Source organism: Cylas formicarius, unplaced genomic scaffold (assembly GCF_029955315.1).
Source record: "Cylas formicarius isolate icCylForm1 unplaced genomic scaffold, icCylForm1.1 PGA_scaffold_4__25_contigs__length_36172078, whole genome shotgun sequence".
In the NCBI taxonomy this organism is placed as follows: Eukaryota; Metazoa; Arthropoda; class Insecta; order Coleoptera; family Brentidae; genus Cylas; species Cylas formicarius.
This window is the reverse complement of record NW_026844334.1, coordinates 33,916,473-33,941,975: the sequence shown is the minus strand read 5'-3', so window position 1 is coordinate 33,941,975 and position 25,503 is coordinate 33,916,473. Positions and strand designations below refer to the sequence as shown.

At 33.1% G+C, this 25,503-nt stretch overlaps 2 protein-coding genes across 6 annotated transcripts in view; one reads left to right on the top strand and one right to left on the bottom strand.

Annotated features, from left to right (window-relative positions):
• Positions 1-25,503, bottom strand: part of LOC132701000 (serine protease nudel-like) — a 181,079-nt gene that overhangs the window by 121,922 nt on the left and 33,654 nt on the right. Inside the window, exons 1-3 of one of the 3 annotated variants that reach the window (XM_060668607.1) lie at positions 21,029-21,082; positions 19,032-19,663; positions 18,410-18,698 (exon numbers count right to left, since the gene is read on the bottom strand). The gene's annotated coding sequence lies outside the window, so the exon portion shown is untranslated. Of the gene's footprint in view, positions 1-18,409; positions 18,699-18,755; positions 18,863-19,031; positions 19,664-21,028; positions 21,083-25,503 lie in introns of those variants that run through there. The other 2 variants (XM_060668606.1, XM_060668608.1) reach the window with 2 other exon arrangements.
• Positions 24,098-25,503, top strand: part of LOC132701001 (cadherin-89D) — a 267,876-nt gene continuing 266,470 nt past the window's right edge. For 2 of the 3 annotated variants that reach the window (XM_060668612.1, XM_060668611.1), the window contains exon 1: positions 24,098-24,683. The gene's annotated coding sequence lies outside the window, so the exon portion shown is untranslated. The remainder of the gene's footprint in view (positions 24,684-25,503) is intronic. The other variant, XM_060668610.1, reaches the window with a different exon arrangement.

Below are 25,503 nucleotides of genomic sequence, written 5' to 3'. Positions count from 1 at the left end.
AAAAAAGAACGATTTAATTAAGTTTTACTTTAATTTTTGAAAGAAACTTCCATAGGCTACTGTAATACTTTTTACAGAACTTCTGGATTCCTCCTGTGTCGGTTTTTGCTGAGTCGAAATTCAAGTTTCAGTCAAACTCTGAAGAAGCCAACAGGATGATTGGCGAAACGTCAGCAATATCGACGCAGCAAAAACCGACGCGGGAGGAATCCAGAAGTTTTGTAATAAGTTTTACTTTATTTATTGCTCGAAATGTCTCTCATCAATTTCGATTCTGTTGCTTATAAATTCTCGTAGCTAATAGATTCTTCTCGATTGATTCCAGTACAAAAATCATGTCGACCATTTCTTCCATCGAAAAATTCATAGTAAGTTAAGCAACCAACAACATAGTAATTGAGAAAACTAATACAAATATGACAGATTTCAAATAATTATTTATTTACATTACCAACTTTCATTTATATGGCCAAAATACATTTGCATGTCCAACATACATTTGCGCCATATAGTTACTATACACATAATTGCGAGGCTTATGCTGATAGTACGAGAACCCATGGAGCAAGTGCGATTAAAAAAAAATTAAAAAGGTGTATTCAACTTTCGCATACGTCAGATTTAAAATTGAGGTTGTAACCAATCACATTGCGTTGCGTAAAAATGTGTATATCCCAAAAAATACTAATTTTGGTTGATAGGATTAATTAATGAAACCCAGGGTGTTTCATTTACTTTTTTCACGAAAATTAATATTTTTCATGTTGACTCACCCTGTATAAACGATTCGAACTAACTTCAAGACAAGTATAGCATTTACCCTACAAGTTTATGAAATCGTAACTGCTCCGTTAATATTACTTTGCTCAGAATTCTATACCATTCTAGCAATATGCGTAGTTCTATCCATAAAGTCATCGAACGATTTACATTAAACGGCGAAAACACGCAACAAACTCATTTAAAAATCAGGTATCGAATTTCAAGAAAAACTTTCGAACATGTCAATCTTAATTTAAGTAAGTAAGTAGATGTTTATACCAAGCTCCTTTTGCTATATCCACTTTTAAATTATTACAATAACATTTTCGTGAGTAAAGAAACTTACACACAGAATTGAAAAATTTAATTTCTATTGGATATGGAGGCAAAACGAGAACACAAGAAGTTTGTAATTTGCTCAGCGCAAAATATCTAGATCCACAGTGAATAAAATTGAGAGAAAATTTATAACACACAGGGCATGTTCAAGATCGTCTAAAAGATTAAACATTTTATTAGTAGTTGTGGACAAGCACCGTTAGCCAACGAACAACTTTGCGTGTATTAAAAGAAGAAAAGTATCCACCCTTCCTCCGTCAGATATTGTTTACTCATGAAGAAACATCTTTAATTTTTCAAATAAACTTCCACAGGCTACTGTAATACTTTTTAAAAAACTTCTGGATTCCTCCTGCTTCGATTTTTTCTAAGTCGAACTTGCTGACGTTTCGCCAATCATCCTCTTGGCTTCCTCAGAGCTTCACTGAAACTGGCTCGTATTTAATTCTGGACCTACTTTTATCTTATTTGAGGGGGCGTTGCTAAATGAGGGGCATAAACAGCCTCTCGGACAGGTAGATTGTTAGGTTGTTTATAGATTTCTGTAGACTCTCGGATTTTGCGTTGGTAGAAGAACTGATTACATGCAAGAATTTTAGTTTTATCGAATAAAATTTTGATGTCCGGTTTCATGGGTGTGTTCGGCAACAGCAGTTTATTTGTCTTAGTAGTAAGGCTCTTTCGTGTTCTTTGAGCCTAGTTGATATTTTGCGTCCGGCCTCTCCAATGTATTTGTTGCCGCATATGCATGGAATCCTGTAAACTCCTGGCATCTCAAATGCAATTTTGTCTTTGACGGACTGAAGATTTTTTGACAAGTGGTAAATCTGGTTTTGACGTTATACTTCTTTAGAACTTTCGATATGCGGTCGGTGATGTTTTGAATGTAAGGAAGGACCACAGTGGCAAGTGTAGGATCGCTTTCGGCCTCATTGCGATTGGAAGGTTGTGATGAAGTGTATTTTTTGACGGAACGCTTAATATCTTTAATGTGGAAATTATTTGAGAGAAGGAGCACAGGTAAGGTGTTTTAATTCTGGGTTCAGTGACTCGGGCTGAGATAGTTTTACGGCTCTGTAAATAAGAGGTGTCGGATGGTGATGTGACCATGCATTAATGGTGCTGACAATAGGTCGAAGGGTAAATCCTGGTTTGTCAATCTTTGGGAGTCCGTAGAGACTAAGAATTTTAGAATCATGCGGGGCAACAAATTTTTTCACAGAGTCTGATAGAGCAGAAGCCTGAATAACAGATTTTAGGTTTTAAATTGACGATATGATCCGTCTATAAGAATATCTTGAATTTTTTCCTGATATTCATTTGTAGATTGGATTCGATTTTATAGATTTTAGGGCGATGTGTTCAGCCTTTGCTATATTTAGAAGGTTTTGATTTTTTATGGATTTTTGCGGTTTGAAATCGAATTTTATTAGCTGTTTGAGATGGCAGTTTTTTGATACGTGATACGTTTTTTGATGCAAGGACGAAGTTGAAACCTTTTGAAAGAACTAATTTTTCCGTTTTCGAAAGTTGGTGCGATGATACATTTATTACAGTGTTTGGTAGTTGAGAAGAGTTTTAGTTTTTCCAATTTCTGAATGTGATTTTGGGTAGTAGATAAATGAAGATTTAAAGCTTTGTCATGAATCATGTTTGAAAGGGTATCGAACTCAGATGGCGACAAAATAGAAGAAATTTTAAGGTGTAGAGACAGATGAGCGTTATTGATTGGTGTTTATGCTCCTCATTCAGCTCTCCCCCACCAAACAATATATAAGCAGGTACAGTTTCAGTCAAGCTCTGAAGAAGCCAACAGGATGATTGGCGAAACGTCAGCAAGTTCGACTCAACAAAAATTGTCCAGAAGTTTTTCAAAAAGAAGAAACATTTTGTTTAAATGCTACGGTAAAGATACAAAATTGTAGGTATTGGAATCCCCAATAGATGAGAGAAAATTATAGACAATATCTACAAAAAATAAATTTTTAGGCGGCGATTTTATTTAACAAAATTATTGTGTAAAATCTTACTGGAACCTGATATCTACAACTTCTTCAAATGACTTAGTTCCTGCTCTCGCTGTTTCTTTGCCAAATCCAAATCAGCCTGATATGCCAGGTTTCAATAGGTTCTCCGCCCCATTTTCGTATACAAGTGCCAGAAATTTAAATACGTTATTTCTCGAAAAGTGGAAAATTTAGAATTAAATACGAAATAAGTGAAATTAATTAGATAGAGTATAGAATTTGAAAATGGATTTGAAAGTTTAAACATTTTTAAATTTATCAAAAATGGTGGAGGTTTAGTGCAATACCTGACTCTTAAATGAATGTGATAAAAAAAATCACCTTACATATAAAATTAGAAGAAAAAAACAATGAACTTCGCTTTAATTATGCAAACAAAAATCTTAAATTGATGGTCTATAGAACTGAATCACAAGTGTTGCCCAAATTATTCTCCAGTATGTCTTAAACATGTTCGCCATATGGTTTCTCTGGGATGTAGCATAACGCAAAGGTTCCAGAAACATCCCGTATCTCAAAAAAGATCTATAAAAATTTTGTGCAACCTCTTTAGTTTTTCGAGAAAGTAACATAGCGTCGCTATCTTAAAATTATTTAAAAAATGAACGCCTGGTATAGACAACGTAAAAAAAGGATGTATGATGCCGAAATATTAACATATTACTCTACAGAAGATATGCAATGAATTGGTGCCATCAATCACATACAATGGGAACTAACGGTTTTAAAAATAATCTCGTTGAAAATATTTCGCTGATCGGGAACTGAACAAAAACTACAACAAATTAAGCAATTATTGCTGACGAATGGTATTAATTTGTTTCTTTACGATGAGACTATTTACTTGCGTTAAAATAAGGCTAATTCATTTCTATACTGCTACCAACCGGTTGGGGTTTTCAAAGGTAATTCACTAAAAATTAATTGAGGGCAACAGAGCAATGACTTAAAATTTAGTAACAAGTTTAGACAATTAATAATAAAAATATCGCGCATTATTTATAGCACAGGGTGGGCAAGCTAAAAGGCTATATCTCCGAAGCCACAAATTGTAGATATTTGAGGTAAAAAAATTTATAAATAAAGTGACCAAAACAAAATACTGGAGATAATTTTCAAGTTCATATCTATGCTACAATTTTCTAAATAGTTTTTATTGTTTATTTTATTTAATATTATATTCTGCAATATTCTGAATTTTAAGTTGGTAGTATGTAGAACTCGTGATAATCGCGGGGTTCCCATTATCTGATTTAAGATAACAATCTCGGGTTTAATTACATCTTTTTTTTTTCAAAAAACTTCCACAGGCTACTGTAATACTATTTACAAGTATTCTGCATTCTTCCTGCTTCCGTTATTGATAAATCGAAAGTGCTGAACTTTGTAGATCTGTAGACAGCAGGGGAACATTTAATTTAGCAATTAATCAACCTGCAGTTTATTAAAGAGGTCAGTAAAATGTTGTTCACCTTTTGGCCACACGTATTAATTTTCGCTTACCTTTTTTCCAGTCTACTAAAATATAAAATCTTAGAGCTTATTTTACTTCCCGGCATAAAACAAACCTAGAAATGAAACGCGAGTAGGAAGTAGGTTATCTACTGTGGATTATGCTCAATGCAATTTGGCGCTCATCAAAAGAAAATTCAATGCTTCTTCTTTCATTCTAGTGAAAAAAACGTCAAAAGAAACAAACCGACCAGACGCCCAATCAATGTTGGTTGCAGCTTTTATGACTGTTATTGTTAAGAGGAAAGAAACAGTATGCGGTTTTAAATATCTATGCTGCTTTCGTTCAAAGCGAATATCGGTAACCTATAACAAGTTGTGGGCCAAATTTTAATATACAAATACGTTCGCGGAAAGCTTTTAAAAGTAGGTGTTTAAAGAAGTGTTAATAAGAAAGGACACCCAAATCGGTGAAACAGTTGAGCTTCAATTTGGGAAACTAATGCATCGATGTCTGGATTATTTCAACTAATACAAAGGCGTCAAGAATTTTTCAAATTATCGTCAATCAACCATGTACGGTGGTGTAACGAGGTATTCTTGTAGAAATCGCACAACTCCACGTCTTCAAATTTATGTTTTAGAAGTGAGTTTTTTTAATCTCGATCAACTTCATTTGTAACAGTTTGTAAGGTCGATTAGAAATGCTAAGTCACACTCCAATTTTGGATCACTCAATTCATTTATTTGCATAAAGTTTGCTATCTCATTTGTACGTTATGGTTAGGCCCTCGATATAGAATCAAATTGATGGTTTTTCGAATTCCATTCTATAGTGTGGGGTCGAAGAACACATTCTCTTCGCCTTGACAAACTTATTTTTCCAAATTCATTTATATTTTCCGGTCACCAAAACACTGGAAACTTCAAACATACACTCCTTGATAAATTCTCCTTCGACAGACGGTTTTAATGACTATACCAATTTTGAACTAACTATAAAACTGGCTTTCATAACATTATCATCCTTGTTTACGAAATATTTGCTGTTTTTTTCAAATTTGCTGTGAGCTTGTGGATTTTAGCTATTCTCATCTATCCTATCAATGAGTGCAGCATAGGATACTTAGTTGAGTAATGCCTCTTTATATTGAATTCTTTAATCACTGAAATGGATTCATTACACAGCAAACAAATAAGTTTACCGTTGTGCAAAAAATATTCTCCATTTTCCTTGAAACTACCGACGTTCTGCATCTACTTTTTGTTTCTTTCTGTAGAAGGTTCGTGGATCTTGAACAATACTTGAACTTTACTGTACATGGGCGATTTATTATTAATAAAATTGTTAAATATATTCCACATGACTCAGTTCACGTTTCCGACATACATTCAACAACATAATAACAACAAGCTAAACAAAATTAAATGTTATTACAGAATTGTACCTAAGAATACAGATTCCTAAAATGCTCCGCCCCAATTCCGTAATACAATATAAACATGAAAACAACTTTGTGCAGGAAAACAACAGGATTATTTTAATTTGTCAACAATTCATATTTTTTTTAAAAAATACTTCAATTTGGGATTTGAGAAAGCGTTTGTTAAAATATCTGCCTGTTATTTTTCCGTTGGTAAATAATGCACAATAATATTGTCCCGTTCAACACACAACCGTAGAAAATGGTGTCTTACGTCAATATGTTTGGTTCTTTTTGTTTCATTTTTATACGGCATAATTTGAAATCTCTTGAAACATACTCTCCCCAGTTATCGCACCTCAGTTTTTCAATTTTTGCATTCGATTCTACCATTGCCACATAACTTTAATTTTTCCAAAGCTTCGGTTTTGTTGCTCAACAAATATGTGGACAAAAATGTGAAAAGTGATCAATGAATGTCATGAAATATGACTTGCCATAACGAGTGTTTTATTGGCCCACAAATATCCGTTGACACTGTTTCCAAAATTATTTTGCTTTGGTTCTTTTGGATTTTGGATTGTTTTACTTTTATACACACTTCGTATAAACTTGGAGATGGGAACTTTGAGGAATACCCCATTTTTCTGTGTCTTAGCATTTTTTCCACTTCACTTGTCAAATTTGCAAACACATTGTTCTTTAAATTGCAGTTAACAAAATAGAATTTTCCTTTTAATTGTCCCTCTAACACGCATACTTTGTTTGTTACTATGCTTACTTTTCCTTTTCTCAAATTATAAAAACAAAAAGTAAATTTTCACAAACTCACACATTCTTAATTGTAATTTCCAACTTCCAACCAAAATGAAATGTGTGTTTCTTCCACTTCAGTAATTTCTTTTGTATTATTAGCAGTATTCCTCTGAATAGAACCTCCTCTTCTAAAACCTCCTCTTCCACCAGGGTAACTACCCCTTGTGTACTGATTCGTAGGGCAATCTGCTCTTTTATGTACAATCTTATTGCATAAATGGCACCGAAATGGAAAGTTTTCCCCACTACTATACCCTGTGATTGAGGTTACATTATTTCTCTCATTGTATTCATCGCTACCTTGGCTAGAACTGACACTATATGTTCTTCTAGGCATCTTCCAATTTCCTCTTCCCCTTTGGTTTGGTTTGACATAGATGCCGTAATCCTATTACCTTCTTTTAAGTTTGCCTGTCGGGATTCTTCCACAAGCAATTTGTTTTTGATTTTGGCAGAACATAATATCAATCGCTGCTGTAATATTCTGAAAAGATCCTAGCATTTTTGGTAATAGCTGTAGGATTATATCGTTTTTATCAATTGTTCCACCTGCTGCTTACAACTGGCGTAACTTGTCATCAAAAACAGGAAAGAATTTACTTAGTGATGTTCCTTCTATGTATGTTAAATATACAAGCTTCTTTTGTAACATTACTAGTGTAGAAATAACTTTCTTTGCATATGTATTTTCCAGGCTTGTCATTATTTCTTTTGCTGTGGTTTTTAGCTTTACGGATTGCAAAATAATTTCTGATAAACACTGTATTATTAGCCTCTGGCCTTTACATCACATTTCTTCCACTTGCTTAACTTTCCGGCTACAGTTTCCGCAGGTTGCGAATCGGCTAGAATCCATAAAACTTCCTGTTGTTCCAGAAATAGATTAATTCTAAACTCCCAGTTCGAATACCAATAAATGATTTGACACCAAAATTCAGATTAAGATCTCTTGCGGCCATTTTCCTTTTTTCGTTCTGCTTTTCTCTGTATTCTTTCCGCGCAAGATTATTCACCCCTGAACCCCAGAAACTTTTCCTATTGATTTCACAGTTATTTCCTATTTTTCCGGCGATTCTGAGTCCATAATCTATAGAAGGTTCATGGATCTTGAACAATGCACCACTTTACTGCACTTAGGTGATCTATTATTAATCAAACTGTTAAATATATTCCATATGACACATTAACATCTGTCGTCACATTTCCGACATATATTGAACTATTTTTTGCCAACTAGGGTAAACAAACTAAACAAAACTAAATTTTATTACCGAATTGTACCTAAGAGTACAGATTCGGAATCTCTTTCGACCTTTTCTGCTATCATACTTAACTTATATCAGAAAGTTCTGTTTACAACAATCGGAATCTCGAAAACAGGCCGCGAATTCTCCCACTACAAGTTTAATATAAACCCCGAAAAGCAATCGGGATTTAGACCTAATTACAGCTGTTGCACGGCCCTTCTCAACAATACGATGATATTTTTAAGTCTTGGCACAACGGTAAGTTGTGTTAGTTTTATATATATATATACATATATATATATATATATATATATATATATATATATATATATATATATATATATATATATATATATATATATATATATATATATATATATATATATATATATATATATATATATATATATATATATATATATATATATATATATATATATATATATATATATATATATATATATATATATATATATATATATATATATATATGATGACACTATATTCCGGGATATCATCCGTTCGCTCGTTGAACTCCGACTGGAATCCTGCATCCGACTGGAATCCTGCAAATCTTGCATCCGACTGGAATCCTGCAGACGTTTCGCCAAAATCTCACTTGGCATCTTCAATGCTCGCGCTCCGAAAACACTTCGAACACATATATATATATATATATATATATATATATATATATATATATATATATATATATATATATATATATATATATATATATATATATATATATATATATTAGTATTTGCACTAAACCTTATTAAAAAGCCTAGGCGGTTGTTTTCGGTGGCACAATATCAAGTTATTTCTTATATTCTCTGGAGTCCTCAGGATTCTATTTTGGGATCTCTGTTATTCTCTATTTATTCAACTACAATTTTCAAACGTTTTTTAATCGTGTCTGCATCACTTTATGCGCATTTCTGATCGATGAAGCCCATTAGTTTTTTTGCGTTAAACTACGACCTTTATAAACTCACCATATTTTTTATAAATGATTGCATCAAGCTCAATCCTGACAAGGTAGAAAAAGTGGCAGAACAAAATTTTTGAAACCTACAATAATGTATTCAACATAGAAGGTACACCAATACCCTTTAAAGATCAAATAAGAAATGTAGGGTTGTTGATCCATTCGGAGCTGAGATTTACTGTACATATTTATAAAAAGCGTTCATGAATTTAGAATTAATTTTACCATAGACATATTTTCTGTAGACCCCTCAAATCGTTTCTTTGCGCTTTATAAGTCTTGTCACAAATGACGTTATGATCTACAGAATACAAAAACTATAAAATTCTTGTGTGCAACACGTTAGTCACACGCTAGTTCAAAACAAGTGGTTACATGTGCATAATAGGCGTCTTTTACATTCCGCAACGAACTTTCTTAATACACTTTTGCCCTAAAGACGCCTCACTATCTATATAACAGACTTAGCTTTCCAGCTTTTCCAGCCCACTCTTTGGAAATTGTCGAGCACTCCTACTTTTATTGCGCGACAAAAGTGTTTAATGATTGAATAAATGAATATAAAATATTATAGACTAAAAATGCTTTCAAGCAAATTTCTATTGTTAATACAATAATCTTCTTATTTGAGCTGTTGGTGTTCAACTTAATATATAGGTCAATAGGCTGGCTCATGTTGTATAAAATGTGGTGATTTTCTAATATATTTTTTATTTTTTTGTAAGCAAATTGATACGTTTAATATATTTTTGTGTATATTTCTTTATGTATGATACTAGGTTTTATTGAAGAACAGTCAGTATTCCTACAATACTGAACTTGTATAATGTGTATTTACTTAATTCAATAAAAACATTTATTATTATTGTTATTACTATTATTGTTAATGTTATATCGTTTGTAGAAGTTATCACCTCGGAGGTTCTTATAGAATTGTACTAAAACTCGGGCCATCGACCCCCCTATATAGGCAAAATGAAGGAATGATTTAGGACCGTCTAGTGTACAGGGTTCACGGAATTCACCGAGAAAAACTTTTAATAAAAATTGCATATTCTTTACAGTATTATTTTTAGACTTGTAAAAAAAACACATGTGCATCCCAAAGTTAAGAAACAGGAGCAAATTGATATTTATTTATAGATCGTTGATATTTGGATAACCCGTTCTTGAATTATATAATTTTTTGATTAACTAAACCTTCAATTAGGAAAAGGGGTTACTCAGAGTAAGAAGAGCTTCGAGTATTTCGTATTTTTTATTTCAATAAGTATTAATTAACCAATAATAATAAAAAATCTAAAGAACATAATATCAAGATCAAGATGTTAATAAAACCGATAACAACGATAATTAAACGCATAATAATGAATATATAACGTGAAGTATATTGTTATATAATTTCTATATATCCACCATGATTTTCCAAACATTTTTTCTCTCATTTTATCTCTCATATTTCCTATTCAATTCTATGGCTCAACACTAGTACATTTTATACATTCGGTTTTTTAAAAATTCATAGGAAAATATCAGGAGGATTTAAATCCGGACCATTAGCCGGCCACTCAATTGTGTCTCTCTATGCAATGATCATATCGGTTATCAGTCATTCAGTAACTGGATCGGTATTGTGGACGGTGCCCCAATTTGTTGCCAAACCAGGTTAATGTATTGGCGAACTGGAAGGCCTTCCAAATAATTTTCAATTTTATATTGAATTAAATCTAAATATTGGTTGTCGGATGTCCAACAAGAAAAGTCGACGAAGCGACGACGCTATATTTTTACTGGTTGAATTTTATGTGGGTTTTCATTTGTCCAATTTTTCCGGTTAAAGATACCTGTCGTCGTGATTTGTAGGTGGCTTCATCGGTAAAAATAATTTTTCACAAAACATCGGGATACTCTGTTATTTGCTTCGACATTTCAACACAATATACTAGCCGTTGAACTTTATTCCTTCATATAAGTCTCGAACTGGAATAAATTTGTAGGGGGATATTTTTAATATTTTAAACTGTATTAGACTATTATTTGATTTTATAAAATATTATATGAAATTAATTTCATTTATAATTATTATGCATAAAAGAAAAGCTGCCTTCAAAAGCAAGTAAATTATTCATGTCGTTGTCTTCATTTCTAACTCCCGGAACTCTTTTTTCAATGAGATTATTGGTTTGATTAATTTGCCGGATAATGTGTTTGATTGTGTCAGCTGACGTTATCCGGTATCCAGGATTAATTTGACGATATTATCATTGAACAACAGCTGTTCTAATAATGGGTGTTTTTTTTTCGATGTATAGAACTTTAAGTTGGCATTGCTGTTCAAAATGGCGACCATCTCTGTCAATGGCGACAGCTGTCAAGTGATTTATTCTCAGTTTGGTTTGGCAATTCATCTTTAATAGACTCACGCCTGAACAACGCTTGCAAATAGTGCAATTTTATTTCGAAAATAATGGTTCTGTGCGGAATACGTATCGCGCACTACGTCCATTTTATCGTCGACAAAATCGTCCATCAGAGCAGTTAATTCGATTATCTATGGAACGTTTTCGCACCACGCTTACTCTTATTGATAACTCGCATCCCCAGAGACGCCGTACGGTGCGTACAGAAGAAACTATTACTGCTGTAGAGCGTAGCATTGAGGAAGATCCGAATGAGTCCATCCGCCATCGAGCACAGGAATTTGATCTGTGTCCATCCAGTTTATGGAAGATTTTGCGGAAGGATCTTGGTTTACGTGCTTACGAAATCCAACCCGTGCAAAAATTGAAGCCAAACGATCATCAAGTAAGGCGTAGATTCGTCGAATGGGCCCAAAATAAGATTGCCGTTGTTCCCGATTTTCATAAGCGAATTTTGTTTAGCGATGAAGCGCACTTCTGGTTGAATGGCTACGTCAACAAACAAAACTGCCGCATTTGGAGCGGACGCTAATCCTCAAGTGTATGTCGAAACACAGTTACATCCAGAAAAACTGACTGGTGCGCTTTATGGGCTGGTGGAATGATTGGTCTGTACTTCTTCCAAATCGATGATGGCCGGAACGTTACAGTCAATAATGATCGGTAGAGAACTATGATTACTCTTTCATTCCTGAATTGAATAACCATGATGTCCAGGAGATGTGGTTTCCACAAGACGGCGCAATATGTCACACAGCTCGTGCCACAATCGATTTATTGAAAGACACGTTTGGTGACCGCATAATTTCACGTTTTGGACCTGTGAATTGGCCTCCAAGATCTTGTGATTTAACACCGCTAGACTACTTTCTGTGGGGCTATGAAAAGTCATTGGTCTATGCGGATAAGCCACAAACGGTTGACCATTTGGAAGACAACATTCGCCGTGTTATTGCCGAAATACGGCCACAAATGTTGGAAAAAGTCATCGAAAATTGGACGTCCAGATTGGACTACATACGCGCCAGCCGTGGCGGTCATATGCCAGAAATTATATTAAAAATGTAATGCCACAAGATTATCTTTCGGATAAATAAAATTCATGTTAATCGAATAATGAATCGTTGTTTTATTGCAACTTAAAGTTTTATACATAAAAAAAAAACTCCCCTTATTATTGGAATAAAAAAGACCACTTGAAGTTTTTCTTCCTCTGAGTAACCGATTTTCTTAACTTCAGGAGAAAGATCTTTCGTTATAATAGAAAATATATAAGGCGTTCCATTCAAAAATAAAATACTTGCTACTGTTTCTAACCTTGCGATGCGCAAGTATAAAAGATAATACTGCAAAAATTATTTAAAAATTTTTCTTGGCGACTTCCGTTAACCGCTGTAGGTGGGTACACAAACACAAAAAATAACCCGATACAACAAATGACAATTAATTCTGAGTAATTGTGATTTTTATTTAGGAAGACTACTCTAGAACATGGTAAACAAAAATAGGATTTTGGAATATAATTATTACTAACGCGAACTAAAATACTTTTTGACAGAATATACAAAAAATATATAAATTGTCAATGCAAAAGTATAAAAAACTTTGATTGCAATACAAAAAAAACTTGGCAATAAAGATGACGGCCCGTAATCTATTATTGTAATTTTGTCAATGTGGTATTGCTGTAAAAAATTCTGTCCTTTTTGAGAACAGAATCTTTTTAGATGCTGTAGGTCTTGAAATGTAGCTTTAGATACAGGTATTGGCACATAATAAGCTAAAGTTGGAAGCAAAACACACTTTTCAGGTAGCGAAAGTTTTTTTCTTTGTTTTATGAAAACATTTTCAAGTTCTCGATATTTATAACTTTTCGGTTATCGTTAATTTTTTGACCGGTCTTGAAGGAAAAGACACTTGGGCATATAGACATCCGCTAGAAATTTGGCTCAACACTTAAAAATGGACTGATCTTCACAAGACATAACTTTGAAAGGACTTGGTTTTGTTCGGGCATCCCTGAAAACAGCATTCCATTGTTGAGGCAGTTCAACGTATGTCTTCTGTTTCACCATATTTCTATCGCATTCTAGATACGAAAGTCCACGAACAGGAAAAACTATTTCGATTATGTTAAGTCTTTTAACAAAGTGAACAATATAATGTAAAATTCTAAACACCGGGAAATTATTATTTTGTCCACAGCATGAATCACAAAATATTGTAAGCTTCTTGACATCAAAATCCAGATGGTTAAAAATGTAATCCCATAGCAGTAAAGAAACATCATCAGCACCCTTTTTTCCTGAAACTTCAGTATAAGTATAGAAAAGAGTTTCAGAGGTCGAAATTACATGTATGTTGAACCTGTCGAACGAAAGTTGTCTACGATAATACGTGTCATTAGTTGTAATATTCGGCAGATGAACATTTTATTACAATAGCTTCCTAGGTTTTGTCTTTTTGAGTCTCAAGCCTAACAGGTTTTTCATGTTTATAAAAGGTGTCTGCTCTTTTTAAATGTACTTCTTTTTCAACTTGCAGGCTTCGCAGTTCTGTATGTAACAGCAGTGCATTGTGATCATCTGCAATTTGATTTTTTTTTCAATTTCGTACAATCTTTACTTTAAACTCATCGCATGTACTACAGGTATCGTATCGTGGGTACTCAAAGACAATTTTAAACTTCGTGTTGAATATTTCTCTATATTTTTCATAAGAAACTAATTTATCAGGTTTTTTTTCTTGGTACATAGATTACATTTTCTTAATATTGAGCTCAGCATGTAAATAAACCTTTGTTGTTTTAGCCAAGCTATAGTGAGACTTTCTACTCTTAAAACATCTAATGTGTTCCATGATCGAATCTGTTACTTCTCTAGAAACTTGGTTAGGTCTGGGAGAGTGCTTTCCTCGCATATCTAATGGCGCTGAACAATTTGGTTTCAATCCACTTTGTGTAGTTTGTAGCCTTTTTGCAGTTATGCCATGTAAAGCTAAAAAAGCTGTATAGTACACTGGAATTTCACAAAGTTCGTTGTTTTTCAACAATCTCACCTTATAAGTATGCGAAAATGAATGAAAATCAGCTTCTTCTTGAGATTTCCTGGGAGATGGCGTGTTACAAGTTATTAAATCACTCAGTTAAAGGGATTGTTCATCATAACTTTTTAGTTGATTAAACTTGGACACGATCGTACCTTAAATCGGCTGCATTGAGATTTTAGAAACATTTAAGTTTTGGATATTTGCTTGTCCACTTTGATGACTACTTAAGCGTAACTTTTTAGTTACATCCTGCATTCGTCCACAGGATTTTCTTTTCCTTGTTTTTTGTTTCTCAGCCATTATTCAACCACAAAAATACACCACAAAACTTTGAAAACAGAATAATCAATAATTACACCAATAAAAATAAAAAAAACAGGTTGATAACTAAGAACTGAACTACATGCATTGTTTACGCCGTCGCCATTTGCTATGCACTGTCATCTTTCTTGCGCACAACCTCTGGTACCTTCATTTTTTTGCCCACTACTATACATATTTCTGTTTATCTTGGTACTGTCATCGTTCTAGCCATTAGCATAGAAATTAGCATTAAACATGCAAATCACCGAAACACCAATTTTCAACATCGCATAAAATAGCGCAATGGCCAAGATCCTACAGGTATGCAAATTGATTGTTTGGGATGAATGCACAATGGCTCATAAGAGGTCACTGGAGGCACTGGACAGAACGTTGAAAGATCTTTGTGACAACCAAAATATTTTTGGGGGCCATGATTCTGTTGTCAGGTGATTTTCGTCATACTCTTCCAGTTATTCCACTATCAACTGTTGTTGGTGAACTAAATGCATCCCTAAAATCATCGAATTTGTGACAGTATGATTTAACAACTAACACGCGAATATTTTTGCAACAAGATTAAACTGCAAATGCGAAGCAGTTGTTGTCATTGGTAAGAATAAAGTTGCAGCTGGCACCTCTACAGATTTCTGTTACATCACTGACTCAAAAGAGGAGCTGATTCAGCGTGTTTTCCTAGATATAGCGCAAAAGTTCAAATTGAGCAATTGAACGCGCAATATTGGCGGCGAAAAATGAAGATGTCGAGGATCTCAACGCGACCATTCAGAATTTTCTTCCAGGACAGTTGGTTTCCTTCAAATCTGTCGGCACCGTTATGAACCAGGACGACGTTGTCAACCATCCCATGGAGTTTTTGAATTCACTGGAATTGTCTGGATTACCACCTCACAATTTGCAGTTAAAAGATCAGTTGTCATCATGCTCCGCAACATTAATCAACCACGACTGTGCAATGGGACAGGACTGGCTTTAAAAAAGCTGATGAATAACGGCATTGAGCCAACAATCATAAAAGGAAAATACAAAGAAGAGGATGTCTTTGGATTGCCATTGGATTTTAAACGCTTACAATTTCCAGTAAGTCTGGCTTTTGCGATGACCATAAATAAATCGGAAGGACAGTCGTTAGAAATTTGCGTAATCAACTTAGAGTTTGAACTGAGGTGGCTTTTACTTGATGAAAATCCATTTATCAAAATAAATAAGAACTAAAAGTTCAGATTTTCAGGAAGTTATATATTATGACATGACAATTGTTTCGACAACACCGTGTCTTTATCAAATGTAATATTGACAAACTACCTGCTACTATATATACCGAAAAATGACCATAAAACCTTAATTAATGTTGTTTTGAGAATTTAAGTTCTAATTGATAGTTAAGCAATATATTTGAATGTCTCATTTTGTTAATCTCCATGGCTTCCAATAAATTTAATTTTCTACTTTTTGTGGCTGCATGTAAAATATCAAAATTGTCGTCAAAAATGTGTTTTTCTGTGTTTAAGTGTGTAGCATAATTAGAACCTAAACTATTGTTTTCAAACGCTCTTTTATGTTCGTTAATCCGTTTCTTGAAGGATTTACCTGTTTGTCCAATATAAATTTTAGGACAAGATCCACATTTGAACCTGTAGACACCTGATTTTTAGGATTTTGGACATTTTGTTTTATTGTTCTCACAACAACATTAATTAAGGTTTTACATTACATTTGAATGTCTGATTTTGTTAATCTTCATGGCTTAAAATAAATTTAATTTTCTACTTTTTGTGGCTTTATGTAAAATATCAAAATTGTCGTCAAAAATGTGTTTTTCTGTGTTTAAGTGTGTAGCATAATTAGAATCTAAACTATTGTTTTCAAACGCTCTTTTATGTTCGTTAATCCGTTTCTTGGAGGATCTACCTGTTTGTCCAATATAAATTTTAGGACAGGATCCATATTTCAACCTGTAGACACCTGATTTTTGGGATTTTGGACATTTCGTTTTATTGTTCTCACAACAACATTAATTAAGGTTTTATGGTCATTTTTCGGTATTTATAGTAGCAGGTAGTTTGTTAATATTACATTTGATAAAGACACGGCGTTGTCCAAAAAATTGTCATGTCATAATATATAATTTCGTGAAAATCTGAACTTTTAGTTCTTATTTATTTTGAACTTACAGTTTCTCTGTCTCACGCATGGACAATTATATGTTCGCGCGTCTTCTTTTTTATGTACACGCAACAAAAGAAAACAAAAAATATAGTTTATGGGACAGCTTTAAATTGATTAACACACTGTATCATAACAGTGTCTGTCTGTCAATATCAAATTTATACGTTATAAATAGCAAGTATTTCAGGAAAACTCTGTTTTGCAAGTAAGCAACATGATGTGTCGAAAATAATAATAAAACTTCATGCATGATTCGTTTTGTTTATTTTAAGATTATGTTATACAGAAGTTTAGATCTTTTATTTATCAATTGAGGCAGTACGAAATCGGCCGCGTCAGCTAGTGTAATATATATTTTTTATTGGGGTTGAAATTCTTAACAATGTTGTTATTTAACAATGTTTATAACTATGTGGAAACTTGCATATCGGTGCGAAACGTTCCAAAAAAAAAAAACATCTTTCAAAATTCGTTATTTCGAATAGTTGTCGCTGCATTCCGCTTAATATTCTTCTCCCTAAAGCGTTCGAGTGTTTCAGCCATAAACCGATAAGCGGTAAGTAGTTAGCCGCTTTTAATTTACGCAATATGCGAACTCATAATTCAACATTTTACACGTCGCGTCGTCGCCAATCGCTTTAGAAAAATAAATTTATTGGCCCGTGAGATTATTAAGAAAATTTCAATGTATTAATTAAATTAACTGTAAAATAATTGACAGAATTAGTAAATGGATTACCTTATTTATTGGACTAATACCATTCCTAAACGAAAAATGTAATGTTTGCACACGGCAATCTCGTAAATGATTTTACGCCGTATCAATTCGCCCGGCACATCCGCGTCTTCGTTTTGTATATTTTGTCACATTAATCCAAAAAAAAAACCTCTAACTTAATTTGATTTCCTCAGATGCTGGGGGCTCGATTTGCACATATAACAACTGGCCATAAAGCTGACAAGATTTTTGATTAGAGATTTTTTGAAAATTACAGTGATTCTCTTAACTGTGCGTGAATATGGTTTTAGTGTTTAAAGATAATTAATTCTAAGTTATACAAGATGGTTCAGAAATAAGACCATGTAAATAATTTTTCTGCACATGTTCCTAAACAAGTTGACACTCATTTCTGGTATTACCGGAACACTGGCAATCTCGAAAATATTTTAAATACATAATTCCCCTCGGCTTTAGTAGAACCCGGAATTTGCATATTTTGCTAGGTATGGTTTCACATAACATATAGCCGATGTTACCTTTATCGTTATGGTATAAGTAAGCATCAATTTGCAGTTTCAAAAGCGAGGTGATTGACATAGTATTACGAGACCCACTTCACTCGTTTTTACATTATTGAATGATCACGTAGCACGACAAACTAAAACTCACCAAAAGTAATCAAAACCAAGCAAAACTAACCAAAGCTTGTTTTGTGGCAGGTAGAAAAGTTTTATAGACGCCAGATTCTCCCCGGGTAGTGTAGGATTCCTCGGTTTTCTAGGTGCAAGCCCGAGTATACCTGCTATCCCTCTTTAGCCTACTCCCAGTCTCCTAACCACCCAGTGATTATCACCTCGAGGCTCTAAGCTCGAGAAGCTGTCCCATTGACATTATCGTCATATGTGCTTGTTATGAGTTCTGTTTTTGGCTTCTGTATTGGTCTGGTTCTGATCTGATCCTGGAAAAAAATTGCGACATGCAAACTAATCAAAACTAACGAAATAGTTATATGTACTCGACAAGTAAGCCTCTCTCGTTGGGTATTTAGTGACTCATTAATCGGTTTGCTACGGAAATTGCGAATGCACAGATTGTCGGATGCTTATAAGACAGTTCAGTGCTGGAAAATTCTTATCACAACACACAATAGGCATAGGCAAGTTATTTCCAATTAGAGAAGATAAGATTTGAATGGGAAGAAGTTGTTCGGCTAGTGCGCCAACATTGTTGCGCTCTGTTAATGGTTTTTTATTGTTTTTAATGCGTTTGGTGTTGTGATGTCGGTCCATACCTGTTCCGTGATCCCTGATCTTTTCCTATGTTCTTCAATTCTAACGTGTAAAAGTTTTTTTGTTTCTCCGATTTACAGGGTATGTCGTAGATACTTGAATCGAAGCTTCTGGCTTTACTTTTTTAAGTATGCTCTTTAATGTTGTTCTTCCCTTGAATACAGTCTAAACTTTGTATTGTTTTGCTATTCGAGTGATCTTTATAGACTTCCAAAAATTCACAAAGATAATGTTCCACTCAGACCAATCATCATTTCCGAGGATTCCGCAATCATCAGCCAGAAGATTTTTCCTTCAAGTTGTCCAGTCACCTGTGGGAAAAAACTGTTTGATTTGTAAAAGACTCCGGGCGTTTGGTACATATTTTGGTAAGCGTAAGGTTATGTCTTCCGGATAGGTTTGTTAGCTTTGACGTGGAAAGTTTAAACGTGCCGTTGAAAGAATCGTTAGACTTTGTCGAGAGCAGATTGAGAAAGGATACAACAATTGTAGGCAGAAGTTCATTATCCGTGGAGAGATTGATGAAGCTCCTTAGGATGATGGCTTAACGATGGATTCTCCTCTCTGACGCTATAGATGCAGAAATTGTTAAACCTAGGGTCTTGCTTCGACGTGTTGACGATATGTTCATAATCTGGAATGAAACCGTTGGGAAGAATTGCCTCCTGTTGTTTCTAGACCTTGCAAATTTGCAATTTTTGATAACTAGAACTAAACAAATAGTTAATGTTGAAATAAAAATTGATGTCATTGAGAGAATGCAAGTATTACTTAATAAAATACTCAAAACACTTTTTAACTATAACTTGCGCACTTTTAGAAGACCAATTATATCTAACTTAAATGTAATATTCAGTTAAAACAATATAAGGATTTGGAATTTATAATAAGTGGGTATAATACAATAAACTATAAAATACTTACTTCTGGAGATAAAATATATAAAAATTAAAATGTTTCTAAATTGAACGCAATAGTCAATTAAAACAATATAAGGATATGTAATTTATCATAATACGTGGTGTTTAAAACTAAACAAATAGTTAATGTTGAAATAAAAATTTATGGCTTTGAAAAAATGCACGTATTACATAATAAAATACTCACAACACTTTTTAACTATAACTTGCGAACTTTTAGAAGACCAATTATATCTAAATCAAACATAGTATTCAGTTAAAACAATATAAGGATTTGGAATTTATAATAAGTGGGTATAATACAATAGACTATAAAATACTTACTTCTGAAGATTAAATATATAAAATCCAAAATATTTCTGAAGTGAACGCATAAGTCAATTAAAACAATATGAGGATTTTGAACTTATAATAAGTTGGCACCTTCAGGAGAAGATTAAAACTAAACTTAATATAACAAATGCTCCCATTCAGCGCGTAATATTGGGCTAAATGGGATTGGACCTCTGTCCTTGTTCAGTGCCTTATTCCCTCTCTTAACAATTTCTAAGTTTTCGTAGGCATCTAATTTTCTACTATTATTTACATGTTTAACTAATTTTAAATTACTTATATCTACCTTATGATTATTGTTAAACATATGTTCGGCTACACTTTTGTTCTATTAAGTTTAGTTTTAATCTTCTCCTGAAGACGCCAACTTGGTTGGCGAAACGCGCGTCGAGTACGTAAAATTGAGTTTCGGTTTGTGGTAAAACTTATTGTGTGTTAGTGCAGTGCCGAAGTTCCAGTCAAGAGTTTGATTTTTCTTAGTCAGTATAACCCATTTGAAATATCTAAAGTTATTTAACTTACGCTGCAGATATTTAGTTTTGATGAGTTGTCAAAAGTAGAACATTGCTAAAACAATTCCAAACATAGATAATATGGTTGCTATCAAGGTAGACTTGACCATTTTTAAACATTGTCAAGTCGAATGATATTTATTTTTAAACTGAAATATCTCAAAAACAGCTAAATGAAATGTCTATAAACTCTAGGTTTTTGAAATCAGGAAAAAATATTAAAACACCACCTACCATTTTCCTTGCCGAGATAGAGCAAACGGTATCAAGCGGAAAACTCAAAATAGATGTTTTATTCATTTTTTTAATGGTTTTTCACATTTTACACCTTAAACCCGTCAACTGTAAAAAAAAACATTTAGTCGCCATTAATCATTTTGATACTATCATGACATTATGTTCAAAATATGAAAATATTGAGACAATAAAATAATGAAGTCACTGGAAAAGTCTTATGTTTTATAGAAACACAGTAAGTACACAAGATACAAGACATCACACTGGAGTAACCGAGTTGTGATTAAAATTAATTTTTATTGAAAAAATAAGTGGTTATACTACATATCAATTACCTCAGGCCGAGGATCTATCGAAACTCCTCATGAAAGGGATACTGTAGTTTCTCGAGAGTACAAGGCTTTTCTAGAGGAGGGAGTGATGACATGCGGCCATAATGAATTATAAGGCACGCAATTTATTCCGAGTTTTCAATATTCGTCTCAATTGTTATTATTCTAACATGAATTGGAATATCACCTGATGAAAATCTTTATATTACTATTGGCTAACTTTTTACAGTTCGTTGTTTCTTATACTCTTTACTTAAATTTTTATAATATCATTGTACTAATAAATTGTTAAATAATTAAATTTATTGCCTTCTGTAAAGTGCAATACATACACCCTAGGATACCATGTTCCATTAATACTTTATGATTGTTTTGAAAAAATACGTTCCTATCCTCAGTGGTTTTCGAGAAAATAATTATTTTGTTCATAATCCAACCAAAACATGGCTTCATTTAAATTTTCATTACCACGACACTGGAGCCAGTCCAAACTAAAAATTTTTTTTACATAGCTTGAGGAGTTATCGAACAGAATTTCTTAATATAGAGATCACTTCTGCATTATACAGGGTAGCTCAAAACTAATGAGTTGCTTAACAGATACAAAAATGGTGAAACACATTGTATATTACCACAGATTCTAAGAGAAAATTAAATTCTCTTTCGAATGATGTATCTTGTCCTATACCTAAATCGCTTGGTGTCTGAAATGAAAGAAAGTTTCTCTAAAAACTGAATTACTGAAAATAATTAATAACAATTCATTTTTTAGGTGGCCAGTGTTGAATAATTCCTTTTCAATTCAACAGTTTAATAAAGATTTTCGCTTTATTGATTGTGGTGCAAATTTTGTCCATAAAATCGGTTCAAAATGGAAGGAAACAAGTTTTTCAATGCTGTTTTAATGAAGTTGTTTGTTATCCAAAGACAATGCAACCACATTGTAGCCAGAACATGCAGAACATTTAACGAAACGTATATGATTTAGGTATATGACTTACAACATATGAACAAGAGAATATTTGCAAGACTTAAGAAAAATTTTATAAACTATGTTTCGAAAAATGGGTATCTCCATATTTACCAAAACGTGTTACTTCACATGCCTATCCAAATTGTTCGATTTGTAGAGCAGCAGATAACTTGGGTATTGCAAGCAGCCCCGTTTATAGAATTTTGGTAGATGTATCCATTTACGTTTACCAAAGGTTAGACCCTGAATGTTGACGATTATACTAAGAGTGTCCTTTTGGGAAATAGAAGAGGGTATTTTCAATCCAAGGAATAAACACTTTTGGTCTGTCGATAATCCTCATGCTGCAAAAGATTCAGATGATTGTTGATTGCTGCAAAGTATCTTTAAATTTTAATATTAAGGACAATAGTAAGTGATTTTCTGAAGAGTTGTCACGAGAATTATTCGAATTATTTAATGACCATTGGCTTTGACGTTATAAGATTTTTATCTATGGGGTGGGTTAAAGTCACGTGTCTATTTGACACCGTTGCAGAGCCAAGGAGAATTATGTCATCGGACGGTACGATGCTGAACAAATTGATCTATCGGAGATAAAGAAGCCTACTTCAACTTCAACCCAAACAGTCCACTTCAACGGTTTTTAAAGTGTTTAGAATGTAATGGTAAACACCTCGAATACATTTTGTAAAAATTGGATTAATTTTTCTGTTTGCCATTTTCATTTTAAGGGCCTCATATTTTGTAGTAATTAAAATATTTTTCGTCAAATGGTTTGAATAGCTTTTATTAATTCTGGCGAGTTTTCTCTTGTTCATCTGTTGTAAATCAAGATTTGTTTCAATAAATTTCAATAATTGTTCTGGCTCTAATGAGGTCCATGCCTAATAAACAAATTCATCAAGACAACATTAGAATACTGGTTTTCTTCCATTTTGAACCAATTTTATAGACAATATTTGCACCACAACCAATAATGAGTAAATCATTATTGAAGTGTCAAACAGAAAATTAATTACTTAACATAAGACGGATATTTCATGGCCATCTAAAAGACGAATTATGCCAAAGTAATCCAGTTATCTGAGAAACTTGCTCTTATTTACGAAACTAAACGATTTAGGCATAGGGAATTTAATCATCATTCGAAAAGGAATTTAATTTCCTGTTAGAATTTGTGATAATATAGATTTAAAAAAATGAACTTTAGTTTGAAATTAGTTTTGTCCAACCCTGTGTGATATAGAAATAATTTCGTTATTGAGAAATAATGTACAGTACCTTCCTAACCAACATCCAAAATTTCTGAAAAACCACTAAAGATTATGTATATGACCCATAAAAAAGAAGCAATGTCGCAGCAATAGAAATATTTTCGGAACAATCCAATATACTGTTCGCCGAAAAGTCTAAGGTACCTTAACCGTGAATCACCCTGTATATTTAGCTGAATATACAGGCTAAGCTTAAAATATCAACAAAGAACCATGCTTCTTTTTTCCTGCCCTTTTCTTTCCTTTTTAGTTAAAATATACGATACACGATAATACGAATAATACAAATAAAATTACTATTTCCTTTTTATTAAACTTCCAACCACAGCAAGAAGTTAAAAAACAATAATTCAGTTTGTGTCCTGAAATACTTGAGTCTATACTTAATAATACTAATAACAATAATCTGCATTTTTGTGTGTTTCTTTATTATAGATTTTAATTCGTCCAGCTTGAAGATATTTTTGTAGAAGCTCATTTTTAAAATTGCAGATACAAATTACGAACCCTTGTATCCATTTCTGACACTCAAAAACATATATTTTCAGCACTTTCTCCTGGCTGACTTAGTCAATAAAAATTATTTTCAAATTTCTGTCCGTTTCCCTACTGGAACACCTAGTACATCCAAAGTTCATTCGCCCGCCGAAGAAAAGTGTCCGTTCTAAATCGTCTCATATATTAGCAGTTTTTTCCTAAACGAGACAATACTGACCATTAGCAGGCACTTGCGCCACTCTTCCTTCCTCCTGGCTCTCACCAAGAAAGAATACCGTCGACTTCTTGCTGGCGCGTTCGGTACGCACTTGTCTGTCGGTTGCCACAGCAATCACGTGCTTTTTCGACTGTTTACCGCGACTTCTTGCGTATTCTTAGAGCGTTGAACTATTTTGCGTTGGTTTGTTTGTAAATATCAATAAGAAACAACCACTAATGAAGCTGTTACAAGCAACTAATTGAAATTTATTATTTTCGGTGCACATACAACTGGATTATTTGGTGAAAGTGTCAGTGATTTGATAACTATTAGTGCTTTTTAAAAGGGAGATGAGCTAGGGGATTTGGAAAAGGTAAAAAATCATAGAACAAATTTGCGTCGATGCAGGATTGCCATATTGAATGCTTACAGATTTTTTTTTTAAAGTGACAAAATTTCTTGTTATACTCCAGAAATTGTGGTTGCGATATTCACGGATTTATAAAATTATTTTGGCGGGGTTAGTATAGACCTTAATAAAGTTGCATTGCCATGGATTTCAAAGGTAGCTGTTTAAAACAGACAGACGCCAGTATGTTCAATTAGATGATACAATTAATAATAAGCTCTCGAATGGTTATATGGTATCATACGGCTAGTTACTTTACTCGTTATATGTTATATGTTAAGATGTGCCAATCTAATCGCAAGATATTGTCTATAAGAGTAGGGATGAGTATGAATCGATAGAATAGGTAAATCTGGATTTAGAATTAACATATTGACAAAAATAAATACATGGTCTTTAAAACTAAACAAATAGTTCACAATAAAGTAAAAATTAATTACAGAGGAACTGCAAGTGTTGTACATAGAATAAAATACTGAAAACATCTTTTTATTATAACTTGCTTACTTCTAAGTGATTAAGTGTTTCTAATTTGAATGTGATGTTCAGATAAAACAATATAAACAATATAATTTGCAAGAACTAGAACTAAACAAATAGTTAATATTGAAATAAAAATTGATGTCATTGAAAGAATGCAAGTATTACTTATAAAACACTCAAAACACTTTTTAACTATAACTTGCGTACTTTTAGAAGACCAATTATATCTAACTTAAATGTACTATTCAGTTAAAACAATATAAGGATTTGGAATTTATAATAAGTGGGTATAATACAATAA